Source organism: Phascolarctos cinereus, unplaced genomic scaffold (genome assembly GCF_003287225.1).
Source record: "Phascolarctos cinereus isolate Bilbo 61053 unplaced genomic scaffold, phaCin_HiC Scaffold_726;HRSCAF=1367, whole genome shotgun sequence".
Taxonomy (NCBI): domain Eukaryota; kingdom Metazoa; phylum Chordata; class Mammalia; order Diprotodontia; family Phascolarctidae; genus Phascolarctos; species Phascolarctos cinereus.
The window spans coordinates 173111282-173124882 of record NW_027556098.1 but is presented as its reverse complement, the minus strand read 5'-3'; the positions used below and the strand labels follow the sequence as shown (position 1 = coordinate 173124882).

At 40.0% G+C, this 13601-nt stretch overlaps 1 protein-coding gene across 1 annotated transcript in view; it reads left to right on the top strand.

The window, feature by feature from the left end:
- Positions 1-13601, top strand: part of TMPRSS13 (transmembrane serine protease 13) — a 103753-nt gene that overhangs the window by 1212 nt on the left and 88940 nt on the right. The gene's annotated exons all lie outside the window — the stretch shown is intronic.

Here is a 13601-nt window from a genome sequence, read left to right as displayed (position 1 = left end):
ACTTTGGGGGTTGAAGAGGTTGCTAAGGGGTGGGTGGAGGGAGCTGGGATTTGGTCAATAGTGATACGCTGACTTTTCCTGCAGAACAGATTGTCTCTAGGAGGACCTTATCCCAGGGCCTAATCCTACCCTGTCTTTCCTCACTCCCATTTGTTTTCCCTTCAACGGAAAAAAAAAAGTCATAAACAGATCTTGCTCAGTGATGGGGTAAGGGATTGTGTTAATAGTGTAGCTTCGAGAATCAAATGAGATAATATTTGTAAAGTGCAATTAGGGTTAGCACAACGCTTCGCTAATAGTCCGGCTTTTAGTAAATGCTAATTTTATGACCTACCTCTCCCCTTTCCTAAAAAAAAGGGGGAATTGGAGCAGGGCAGAGAAATTTTCTTGCTCAGTAGTGGGGTAGGACATTGTATTAATAGCATAGTGTAGTATAAATTGTATAGTATTATAGCATAGCTAGTAATACAGTGAATTTAAGAACTTAAGAAAATTTTCCAATTACATGTAAAAACAATTTTTATCATTTATTTTTTAAAATTGTGAGTTCCAAATTCTCTCCTCCACACCCTCCCCATTGAGAAAACAAGCAATGTGATATAGGTTACATGTGCAGTTATGCAAAACAGATTTCCATATTAGTCATGTTGTGAAAGAAAACATAGACCCCCCCCTTTCCAAAGTCCAAGAAAAATAAGAAAGTATGCTTCAATATGTATTTAGACTCTATTAATTCTTTCTCTAGAGATAGCATTTTTCATCTTAAGTCCTTTAGAATTGTCTTGGGTCTCTGTATTGCTGAGAATAGCTAAGTCATTTAGGGTTGATAACCGGACAATGTTGCTTTTACTGTGTCAGTGTCCCAGTTCTGCTCATTTTACTTTGCATCAGTTCATGTAAGTCTTTCCAGGTTTTTCTGAAAGCATTCTACTCAGTTGTTTCTTACAGCACAGTAGTATTCCATCACATATCATAATGTGTTCAGCCATTCCCAGTTGATGAGTATCTCCTCAATTTCCAGTTCTTTGTGACCAAAAAAAAGCTGCTAAAATATTTTCTTTACACATATATACATGCCCTTTTCCTTTTTTTTTTAAAGAACTGTTTTTTTATAGATGTTGCCATATCAAGTACTTAAAGCTTCCAAGCTATGTGCAAAGAAGAGCTCTCAAAATATAAATCTAGCCGAGGACATCAACATTATGGGATAATAGGAGCAGGTGTATCTCATTCCCTGTTGTTCTGTCTGCTACTGAAATTGAAGCAAGGATGCTTTCAGTAAGCCTATAGAAGATGAACTTACATCCTAATACTTTTATTCATTCCAAAAGTGGTTATTTTATCCACCTGTGCAATAGTTTGTAGAACATTGAATATAAAATAAAAAAAATAGTAGATTAGTTACTTGTCCCAGGAGTTTTTCTCTGAATCCCACTGAAAAATTTGAGAATGAGGTAATAATGTGATGACAGTAGCTAGCATTTCTGTAGTGGATTTACAAAACACTTTACATACATTATCTCATTTGGTCCTGTTAGTAAACCTCTGAAGAAGATAATATATAATTAATTAAAGTGATCCAAAGCAATTATAGAGGGAGTAAGTGGCTTGTCCAAGGTCATGTAATTAATAACAGATTTTCTGATTCTAAGGGCAGTCTCTCTTGAGTTTTCATGCCATATATGTGGCTTTCTGGACTTCTTAAGCTTCAGCTATCTGGAAATAATGCCCACCCCTCATCCCTCTCTGTCTGGCTCTCTTTTTCTCTATTCCTGAGGCACTGACCAGTCACCAACAGTTTTGGAGGGGCAAGGATTATACAAAAGAAAGAGTAAATCAAAGAGTTTTGCTGGCTCTAAGTGGGGAGGTGGGGAAGGGGGTAACCTTACCTTGAAAGTCACAGTTGACAAGGGAGGATATATGTATGAGTATGTGACTGTGCTGAATAGTTCCCCCCTACTCCTTTCTTTTTTATTCTTCCTTGCAAGGGATGGTTTGCTGGGTAGGAGAGGGGGAAGGTTATATCCAGACATGATAGTAATATGAAAACAAAAGATAGCAATAACTTTTTTGGGGGGGCCTAGGCAATGGGGTTAAGTGACTTGCCAAGGGTCACACAGCTAATAAGTGTTATGTGTCTGAGGCCAGATTTGGAATCAAGTACTCCTGACTCCAGGTCTGGTGCTCTATCCACTGTACCACCTAGCTGCCCCAATAACTTGTTTTTTTAAAGAATAAGTAAAAAAAAAAAGAATAAGTCCCACGTATATGGCCATACATCTGCAAGGATGAATCATGGTATACATGTGCATATATGATGTAAAGGGTTAATTTAACATGAAGATAGAATCATTAGTAATTTGTTAGTTCCCAGGCTGACATTCGCTGTGTGACTTTGTATCTTCTCTGAACCTTGGGGCTCTGATGTCCGTTTTCTCAATTCCTAGGAAGCCTTACAGGACAACTGTGAGAATTAGATAATATGGAATGTATGTAAAGGATAAGAATAGGAAGTGACCTGTGATTTCATTGGCATGGGATTTTTCGGCTACTCTTGGAAGCTTCCTCTATCAATGCAGGGTGACCCCAGAATTCTAGAGGTAGAAGGAATCTCAGAAGTCATCAAGCCCACCACCTCATTTTACAGATAAGGAAACTGAGTCTTGGAGAGATTAAAGTACCTAAGATCACACAGCTAACAGGTGTCTAATTAGCCTATATGTAAAGCACTATATAAATATGAAGGTTTGTGTGTGTGTGTGTGTGTGTGTGTGTGTGTGTGTATGTTCCTCTGCCTTTATTGGTGTGGAGAATGCCTTGTTTGAAAACCTCCTGCCACTGAAGTAGTTTCTTGGTTGCCCAGCGGCACTAAGAGGTCAAGTGATTTGCCCAGGGTTATGCAATTAGTATGTGTGGAGCCCAGGTATTTCTGTCTCCAGGCACTGCCACTTATCTACTGTGCCTCATGAACCTTCACATGCAAGTGGTCATAGTGGTGGTAGTTTATTGTTGAAGCATCGTGGTGTAATGGATAAAGGGCTAACCTAAGAGTCTGGCTTTGGAGTCTGATCGTCCTAGGTTAAAAGTCCCACCTCTGACTATTACTACCCATGTCAATGACCTTGGACAAGTCATTTAACCCTTCTGGGCCTCAGTTTCCTCATCTGTAAAATTAGGCAGTTAGTTGAGATAGACTCTGAAGTCATTTCCAGTTGTAAAGCCTATAATTCTAGGACCTTAGACAAATCACTTTCTCTTTATAATCTTTCATTTCCTCACAAGTAAAATGAAGGGATTTGGACAGATAGACCCTTCCAGCTATTGGTTCTACTAAGAGTGAGCCTTTGGTCAGCCTTTGATGCAGCCAGGCCTGGTGAGTTGGAGAGCTGGCATTTTCTGGGAAATTCCCCTCTGACTAGGCCAAAGACCAAAGAACATATCCTCTGTTAGCTAGTGTGTGGGAAAGCCCAGGACCACTGGTGAGATCTGAGCAGAGGGGAAATAAAACTTGAGGAATGCGGGGCTGGAGACTTTGCTGACGTCTTACCCAGGTATCTCCTCATTCTAATTATTTATTTTCAGTGTCCTAAAAAAGGTGCCTTCTAACTCTAACATTCTGTGATTCTAGCAATGCTATCCAGCCTGTCCCTGTTCCTTGTCCTCTGAAGCACATACACTGGTGTATGGTGCACACAGGATGTGGAAGATAAGTGAGATTTGGTATGTCTGGGAAACCTAGTTTTCAGTGGTCCCACCCAGTATAGGAAGAATCAAGATTCAGGTGAACTTCAGAGAGGGATGAGAAGCAGCTCAGTGACTGAAAAACAGGTTCTAGGTGAAAGCATAAGGTCAGAGCCAAGAATGAGCAGAGAGAATAATTGACATTCATATAGTGTTTCAAAGTTTGCAGAGTACAATATGGATATATATATATATATATATATGTATATATATATATATACATATATATGTATATATATACACACACACACACACACACACACACACACACACACACACATATAAACTCTCAATACCCACAATAACCCTATAAGATAGATACTACAAGTATTATCATTTCTATTTTACAGATAAAAGAACTGAGTTTCAGAGTGACTGGCCCAAGGTCACCAGAGTGACTGGCTACTAAGTCTCAGAGGTGGTATTTGAACCCAGGTCTTCCTGTCTCCACGTTTGACAAGTTTCTGTCAGGTTCACCATGCCAAGACCATCCCTCTCTTTTAATCCTCTCTTTTTACTATTAGGAGACACTGTTTTCCAGAGTTAAGGTCCAGCAAGTTTGGCATATCAACAATCCTTTGTGGCTACCCTCTGGATGATCTCAGCCACAGCAAAATCCCAGAATTGTTTTACACCAGCCCCAGGTGGTCTCTGAGCTCAGGCAAGCACCTGTAGCACATGTGTTCTGTTCATGAAGCCCTGCTATGAATCAAACTTGTTTCATTGTTGCTGTTACCCCTCATTGTCAGGGCTGCAGCTCCCTGCGGAGCCATTGGTATAAGTATTGAGACATATCCATGCCAAAGTCAGTCTCCTGCTAGGGATGCCCTGGGACATATGTGCATAGTTTCCTTTCTTGAAAGGAATAAAGAAAGCTCTTTGCTTATAACTACTGTTAGCTCTTTGGTTTTATTTTTTTTATTTTATTTGTAGAGTTAACTATGATTTTGACAATCTGTGAGCTCTCTGGATTTGGGGTTTTTAGGATTAACAGCACCTGGCAGAGCTGCTGTGGCTCTTTGGTCATTTGGTCAGGGTCTACATTTCTCATGATGATAAACTTCCTCTCAGTATTGGGGCTAGAAGGAGGTCAGCTGGGTGGTACTCTCTGAGAGATTCTGGGAGTCTCTTCTATCAGCATCTGAGAGTTTTTGAGGCAGGTTGTGGGTTATCTTTTTATTTTTCGTTGTCTTGGACCTTGGGAGCAGCGCCCCCCAGTGAATGTTGTGGGGGGAGGGGATAAGAGCTGGAATAGGCAGGAAGCTGATGTGAGAATGTAGCAATAAGCAAGCCTGTTTCTGTTCATGGGCCTACTCATTGGGGAAGTTCCAGCCCCTTGTGATTGATGCGTCATAGCTGCAAATAAAACCCATCGAGAGAGAACCATAGTTTGGGGGTAAGGAAAGAGGTAGAGGAAGAGACGGTGAATACTTAGCAACCTTCTGGCTAATTGGATTCATGGAGAGAAGGAAGGACAATCCCTCTCTCCTCTCCTCCAACTCTAGCACACCAGACAGATTACAAGGCAGGACCTAGCTTCCACCCTCCCTGAGAAGGGGCTGACCACCTCACAGTCCTCAAAACTGTCTGGGAGATATGAATACAAGATAAGCGCATCCCTTCACCCAGACCTGAATTTTCAGGTCAATTATCTACCTGAGTATAATACGCGGGGAGATTGACTGTCTAATTGCCACTCCCTGGCTTCCTCAGGCACAAAAGCTAAGAAGGGAGTGGGAAGGAATAACCATTGGCATAGCACCTTCTACATGCTATGCTGTGTCTGTGTAGGTTTACAAATATTATCTCATTTGATCATCACAACAACCTTGGAAGATAGGTACTATTATTATCCCCATTTTACAGTTGAGGAAACTGAGGCAGACAGAGGATAAGTGACTTGGCCAGGGTCACACAGCTAGTAAGTGTCTTAGGCTGGATTTGAACTCAGATCTTCCTGACAAGAGTTTTGTCCACCTCATCACCAGCCACCTCTCTGCCTCCCCTCAGATTAAGGCTTATATTTAAGCAGAGAAAACACTTAAACACAATCCTGCTGGTTCTGGTATTTTGGGTTGGATAGATCTTAGAGATCTGGTATGGGAAGATTTAGGGGATGTCAGTCAAAGTTAAGGAAAATTTGAGTCTGTGTCGTGGCTAGGAGAATGAGTCATAGTGTTTGCCCCACACTGCCCAGGCCTGCTAAGATTAGCATATAGAAAAGGTTAATAAATGCCTGTTGATTGATAAGTAAGGGCTTTCCTCCACGAGTTCCCAGGTGTATATGCCCATTGTAGACTTTTTAGACTCTAGTGTATCCTTCTGAGATGTGGGGGAAGAGTGAGCCCTGATTGGTGGGGGAGCTGCTGCTTTCCTCAAATTTGCAGTGGCAGTTGTATGGCCTGGTGTCCCACTGGCTTATGGCCTCTGAAATTTTCTTGAAATGCTCTTTCTCAGCCCTTTCTCCTGCCCATGTGTTCCAAGGTGTTCCTCCTTCATCATTCATACCACTTGATTCTACCAGCTGGCCTCCCCATCTCCATCAGAAGGGAAGGACTGCTTCCTGTGGCCCACCCAACTTCTTTCCTTCTTTCCTCCTCTTCAGCCAGCCAAGGGCAGAGGCTGTACCTATCTCTGCATACTTTGGAGCCCAATACCCCACACAGAGGGGTACTTTTTTAAAAGTTGTTCTGATAATGTGGATGGAGTGTCACTGTCCCTAAGGTCTGACCTAGCAGACATCTTTCTATGGTTTTGAGAAGAAGAGGTTAAGGTAAGAGGTACTCCAAGGTGACTGGTCAATCTTATCCACTTTCACGAGGCAGCTCCATCTCCCTAGCCAGAAGACTTCCTTTCTGTTCCTTGGATCAAGTAGCCCTGGTTGGCTGACAATGAAACATAGCCCTCTGCCTCTAGTCTTTTCCTTGTCCCCTAGTAGAACACACTTGCCACTCTATTCTGGAACCATGGATACTGATTGGCTGGAATTCCTGACCTGGAAAAATCCACAGAGGTTACCAGATCCATTCCCCTGCCTTTGGGCCAAAACTCTTTCCAAGCTTTGTTATTAAAGAATCATTTCCTTTTTAGTGGAAATGAAGAAGAAATATAAGAAATAATAACTAGAAGTTAGCTGAGGAAGTTGAGGGTGTGTGAAAATGGTTGGAGGAGGAGAGCAGCTTCTCAAGTGGATTGAAAAAGTCTTAAAATTTAGAAGAAAATGAAAGTTAGAGGGGCCAAGGACTCAGAAAATGACATTCAGAAAATGACAGCTTCACACACCACCAACCAGGTGTGTGGCTTCCTGACCTTTTGGGGAATAATACTCATCCAGTTGCCACTTCAACATTTATGTGAAACTCATTGACTGTCCCAGCTAACCTTTGGGTAATCTGCCCAAGAACCAGTCCAAATTAGTACTTATAGAAGCAGAATTCCTTGTTTCTACAACTTCCTCTGATCATTTGAGGCTGTTGCTTATAGCTGGACTAGTGGAAAGAGTCTTGGATTTCAAATTGAAAGACTAGGTTCTGATCTCAGCAATGTCATCTATGTGACCCTTTGTGAGTAATTTTATGTCACTTGGTTTCAATTTATTAAGCACTTACTCTTCTTAACTGTAAAATGAGTGGTTAGATCAGGAATTCTTAACCTGTTTTGTGACATGGACCCCCTTTGGCAGTCTGGTGAAGCCTATGGACCCTTTCTCAGAATAATTGCTTTAAATGCATAAAACAGAATACACAGAACTACAAAGAAACCAAAGGTTAGTGAAAATAAAAATGTAGTATTTTCCCATAAAAGTTTCCAGACCCCCCCCTAAAATTTATTCATGGATCCTTGGGTGGGGGACGGGGTCTGTGGGCCCCAGATTAAGAATCCCTAGATCAGATGATATCTAAAGCCTCTTCTAGTTCTCAAATCTTGTGATCCTGGGTTAGTGGACATAGGGGTCCCCTCTTACTTATCCTCACCTCTTACCCCTTTGTCTCTTGCCATAATAAGCCATCACAACAGGAACCATATTCTCAGGCAGTTTAACACTAGTGTAATAAAAAGAGTTTTTTTCTATAAGTCAATTTAACAGATTTATTTAGTGCCTACTGTGTATAGGACATTATATTAGGAGCTGGAGGTGATACAAAGTTTCAGTGAGACAATGTTCTAGCCTTCATTGAGTTTCCAATCTAATAAATAACCCATGATGTAGAGTTGCATCATACAACATTACATAAAAAAAAAAACTAGAGAAATATGTAACACAGTGTTATGGGTCTGGATTGGGGTGGGGATGATCATTATTCATTGGAGGGAACCAGGGAAGATTTTGGGAATTGAATTTTAAAAGACAACAGTAATTCAACAGTTTAAGATGGGAAAGGTGTGATATCATAGGCATAAGAAACAGCATGAATGAAAGTTTTGAGGCAGGCAAGCTCTGGAAGTATTCAGGGGAAAGAGTAGTCAGTCTGTTTTAGTTGGAGAGTAGAGCATGTAGAAGAGAGTGTGAAATCAGGGTTAAAAGGTAAGGTGGTGCCATATTGTGTAAGGCCTTGAATGTCAAGCAAAGAAATTCGAACTTTAGTGTACAGACAATAGAAAGCCACTGAAGATTTTTGAGATAAAGAATGGCATAACTCTATGTATGGGTAAGGTGAGTCTGTTAGTGATGTGGAGACTGGAAAGATTGGATTGGAAAAATAAGAGGATGGAGGTGGGAAAACTTGTAAGGAGTTTTTTACAATACTATAAGTGGGTGTTAAGAGGAATGCTGTGTGACCTTGAGGCAGCTAGGTGGAAAAATAGGTAGAGCTCTGGGCCTAGAGTCAGGAAGACCTGAATTCAAATCTAGCCTTTGATACTTACTAGCTGCGTGATCCCAGGCAAGTCACTGAGCCTCTGTCTGCCTCAGTTTCTTCATGTATAACATGGTTATTATGAGGATCAAATGAGATAATGATATTTGTAAAGTGCTTAGCACAGTGCTTGGCCCTTAATAAACATTTATTTCCTACCATCCTCTGTAGTGGAGTGGTAGAAGTGGAAAATAGAGTGATATTGGATACAAGATATATTGAATCTGAGTGGTGAGGGAGAAAGAAGAGTCAAAAGTTATGAACTCATTAGATGGAATGAATGGTTGTGTAATCATAAATTCAGAGAGGAAAGCAAGTTTTAGGGAAAAGATATTCCTGGTTTTGGATTCATTGAACTTGAGGTATTGGTGGGCCCTCCAGGTGGAGATGTCTTCTGGATAGGTGAACATGAAGGGCTGTCAGGAAGAGAATGAGGTGCTTGTGAGGAAGACAGAAGGAGCAATTAGGCATATAGAAGAGATGTAAGATTGTAGAGTCTCTGAGGCCAAGACAGGGAAAAGTGTTTGGTGGGAGGGGAAAATCAGCGTTTCAAAATGCTACAAAAAGGTCAGTGAGGTAGAAGATGGAGGGCATTGGATTTAGTTATTAGATGGTTACTGGTGACCTTTGAGAGAGCAATTGTTTAGAAAACAGTTATCTTTGTTCACATCCTCTTCTGTCTTACTCAACACCCATTGAACCCCTTGTAATCTGACTCCTGACCTCACCACCATGGAAAATGTTTTCTAGATGATCATCTCTTAACTGCTAAATCCAATGGTCATTTCTCAGGCTTCAGCCTCTGTGACCTAATTCTCTGCTACTTTTATACTTCCTTGAGTTGATTATTTCCTATTTATCTTGTATGTAGCTTGTTTGCTACATTCAAAGGAGAGGGACTATTTTTTTTTCCATTCTTTTTCCCCCTCAGAGCTTAGCACAATGCCTGGTAAATAGTAGGTACTTAATACATGTTTATTGACTGACTGACTGTTGACCATCCCTTCATCTTGAATATTCTTTTTTTTTTACTTTTTTTTTTACAAGTTTCTTTTTTTTCTTTCCTTTTTTTTTTTTTTACTTTTTGGTGAGGCAGTTGGGGTTAGGTGACTTGCCCAGGGTCACACAGCTAGTAAGTGTCATGTGTCTGAAACTAGATTTGAACTCACGCCCTCCTGACTCCAGGGCCAGTGCTCTATCCACTGTGCCACCTAGCTGGCCCCATCCTGAATACTCTTAACTTTCATAATGCTGCTCCTCTCCTCTGGCTCTTCTTTTAACTGCCTGATTGCTCCTCCTCAGTTTCCTTTACTGGATCATCATCCTAATACAGTTCTCTTCCTTCTCCTCTCCTCCCTCCTAAACCACAGAGTTCTGTCTTGGGCTCTCCTCTCTTTACATTCTCTCACTGCTCCCATGGATTCAATAGTCATCTCTCTCCAGGATGAATCTTTTAAAATTCAAGTCCTTTAGCCTGCTGGAGATCTCTACCTAGAAGTTTAGTTAGCACTTCAAACTCAACATATCTAAAATTGTACTAATTATCTTTCACCATGAGCTCATCTCACTTCCATTTTTCTTAAAGTGACCATGATCCAGTTACCCAAGTTAGCAACTTTAGTTATCCTTGACTCTGCCCTCTTCTATGCCCTTAATCCCACCCCACCCTTTCATCGAATATATAGTAGCTGAGTCTTGCTGAATCTTCCTCTATGACTTTCAATTTACCTTTCCAGCCTTATTCTCTAATACTTTTCTTCACACATTGTTCCTGAACTCATCATTCTATCATCTTACCTCTATGCACCTGCATAAGTTGTATCCTATGCCTGGAATGCACTCCCTCCTCTTCTCTCATCTTCCAGAATCCATATAATCCTTAAGATCTCATCTCAGGTTCCATTCTTCGGGTAAGCTTCCCCTGATTATCCCACACGGGATATGTATTAATAACATATTTTGCTGCATTCTTTCCAGAATCCTTTGCCCATAAAAACATACGAGCTTCTGAAGATGTGACTGGGGTGAGGAAAGGATCATCCTGGAATATGTAATGGGTGGCTGTGGGATCCCTCTGGGTGGTGGATGCCAGACTTGAAGAACTGCTACACAATCCCAAGTTTTTCTCTTTGGAATGACCACTTCTTCAGAACCTGGAAGATCAGCCCCTGCTGTTCCTGGGAGGGATGCGCTTCCAGAATAAAGCCTGTTCCCAGTAACTCTACCTCTCCAAGGGGTCATAGGCTTACTTATCTGTGTACAAATTGCATTTCTCTAGTAGAATTGCATTTCATCCAGCTCTTGGATGGCAGAGATTGTTTTGCTCTTGGTTTTATATTTCAAATACCTATCACAACACTGTATACATACTAGTTATTTAATAAATGTTTGTTGAATTAAATCAAATCGGTGGCATTGAGGGATTGTCTCAAGATATCTGAAAGAATGGGAGATACCAAACACTCAGAAAGTAAATCAGAACTTATTATTATTATTACCTTATTATGATATTTAGCTGTTCCCCAAATGACAGATACTTTGTCTGCAGTTCTTTGCTACTATAACCCCCCCACCTCCCTGCCAAAACACAACCAAAACTTGTGACTATGGACCAGGGAGATAAAGGATAACTTTTCCTATGATGTGCAAATGAACTGAGCTGTGGACGATCTGAGTTAATCACTTCTAGCTGATGAGATTGGGAAAGGCTTCCTAGGGAAAGCAGCATTGAAATGAGGTTTGGGGAATGAGTAGGATGTCTGCAAGGAGAACTGATGGGAGAAGGTATTCCTGGCATAGAGAACAGCATTGGTAGACAAATTAGGTCACTGGTCACTTATCAGAACTTGGGTGTAACCAGCTAATTCCGATAGCTAGAACCATAAGAAATCCACTGGAGGTCCCAGTCTTCAGCCTGCTCTTGGGCTGTGACCAAGACTGACTCTTGAGTTCCTTCCCACTTGAGTCTTAAGCATTGCCTGCGTTTGCTTAGAGCAGAGCTGATTGATCGACATATTTACCTACTTGCCAGGCAACCACCTTGGAGGTAGATGCACAACCCTCTGGTTGAATAGAATGGAAATCTTCTTTAGTACTAGTATGATACATCCTTACTGGGAATCCTGAGAAATTAGGTTGGTGGTTTGTTCCTAGTGGGGTTAATGATTGTATTGTTTAGTAGATAATATAAACTACTATTTATACACATTTGATTAATAAATAATAATAATTAATAATTTTGGGGCAGCTAGGTGGTGCAGTGGATACAGCACCGGCCCTGAAGTCAGGAGGACCTGAGTTCAAATCTGGCCTCAGACAAAACACTTGGCACTTACTAGCTGTGTGACCTTGGGCAAGTTACTTAACCCCAATTGCCTAAAAAAAATAGCAATAATAATTAATGATTTCTAGCATTCAGAAGTATATCGAATGAATGTTTCTGTCATATTGGTTAACATATTTATTAATTTAAAATATTTATTTTCCCAAATTATATGTAAAAACAATTTTTAACATTCTTTAAAATTTTTGTGAGTTCCAAATTGTCTCCTCCTCTCCCTTCTTCCTCACTGAGAAGACAAGCAATTTGATATAGCTTATACATGGGTAGTTATGCAAAACATAAACAAAAATAAAGAAAGTTTTAAAAAAGGATAATTTGATATGCATTCAGACTTTAAGTTCTTTCTCTGGAGATGGATAGCATTTTTCATCATAAGTTCTTCAGAATTGTCTTGGATCATTGTGTTGCTAAGAATAGTTAAGTTATTCATAATCATAAAATATTGCTGTTACTGTGTAAAACGTTCTCCTGGTTCTACTCATTTCACTTTGCATCCATTCATGTAAGTCCAGGTTTTTCTGAGAATGCATAAGTTTTCCATCACAATCATATGCCACCATAGCTTGTTCAGCCATTCTCCAATTGATGGGCATCCTCTCAATTTCCTTTTTTTTTTTCCACTACAAAAGGAGCTGCTATAAATATTTTTGTACATATAGGTACTTTCCCTTTTTTAAAAAAAATCTCTTTGGAATACAGATATAGAAGTGGTATTTCAGAGTCAAAGGGTACACATAGTTTTATAGCCCTTTGGGAATAATTTCAAATTACTGTCCAAAATGGTTGAATCAGTTCACAACTCTACCAAAAATGTATTAGTGACTTGGTTTTCTCATATGCCCTTCAACATTTGTCATTTTCCTTTTATGTCATATTAGCCAATCTGATAAGATGTGAAGTGATATCTCAGAGTTGTTTTAATTTACATTTCTCTAATCAATAGATCTAGAACATTTTTTCATGTGATTATAGGTACCTTTGATTACTTCATCTGAAAATTGCCTGGTCATATACTTTGACCATTTATCAATTGGGGAATGGCTCATATATATGTGTGTATATATATACATACATACATACATATATATATATATATGTATGTATGTATGTATATATATATGTATGTATGTATGTATGTATGTGTATATATGTGTGTATATATATATATATATAGACTCAGTTCTCAACATATTTGAAAAATGAGACTTTTATCAGAGAAAGTTGATGTAATTTTTTTTATGGTTATAATTGCAAACTGTGTATTGCCCTCCATCCTATTCTCCCCCACCCCGTTTATGCCTTTTATGCCTTTCTCCCTGTCCATTCTCAAAAGTGTTTTGCCTTTTACTACCACCTCCTCCAAACTGCCCTCTTTTCTGTCAGCTCCTGCCTTCTCTTGTCCCCTTCCCCTCCTACTGTACTGTAATGTGAGATAGATTTCTATAAACAACTGAGTGTTTATGTTATTTCCTCTTTGAGCCAATTCTGATGAGAGTAAGGTTCAGGTGTTTTCCCCCAACCCCTGCCTCCCCCATCTTCACTTCACTGTAAAAGCTCTTTCAAGCCTCTTTTATGTGAGATAATTTACTGCATTCTACCTCTCCCTTTCCCCTTTTCCCAATGCATTGGTCTTTCTCACCCCTTAATTTTATTTTATTTTT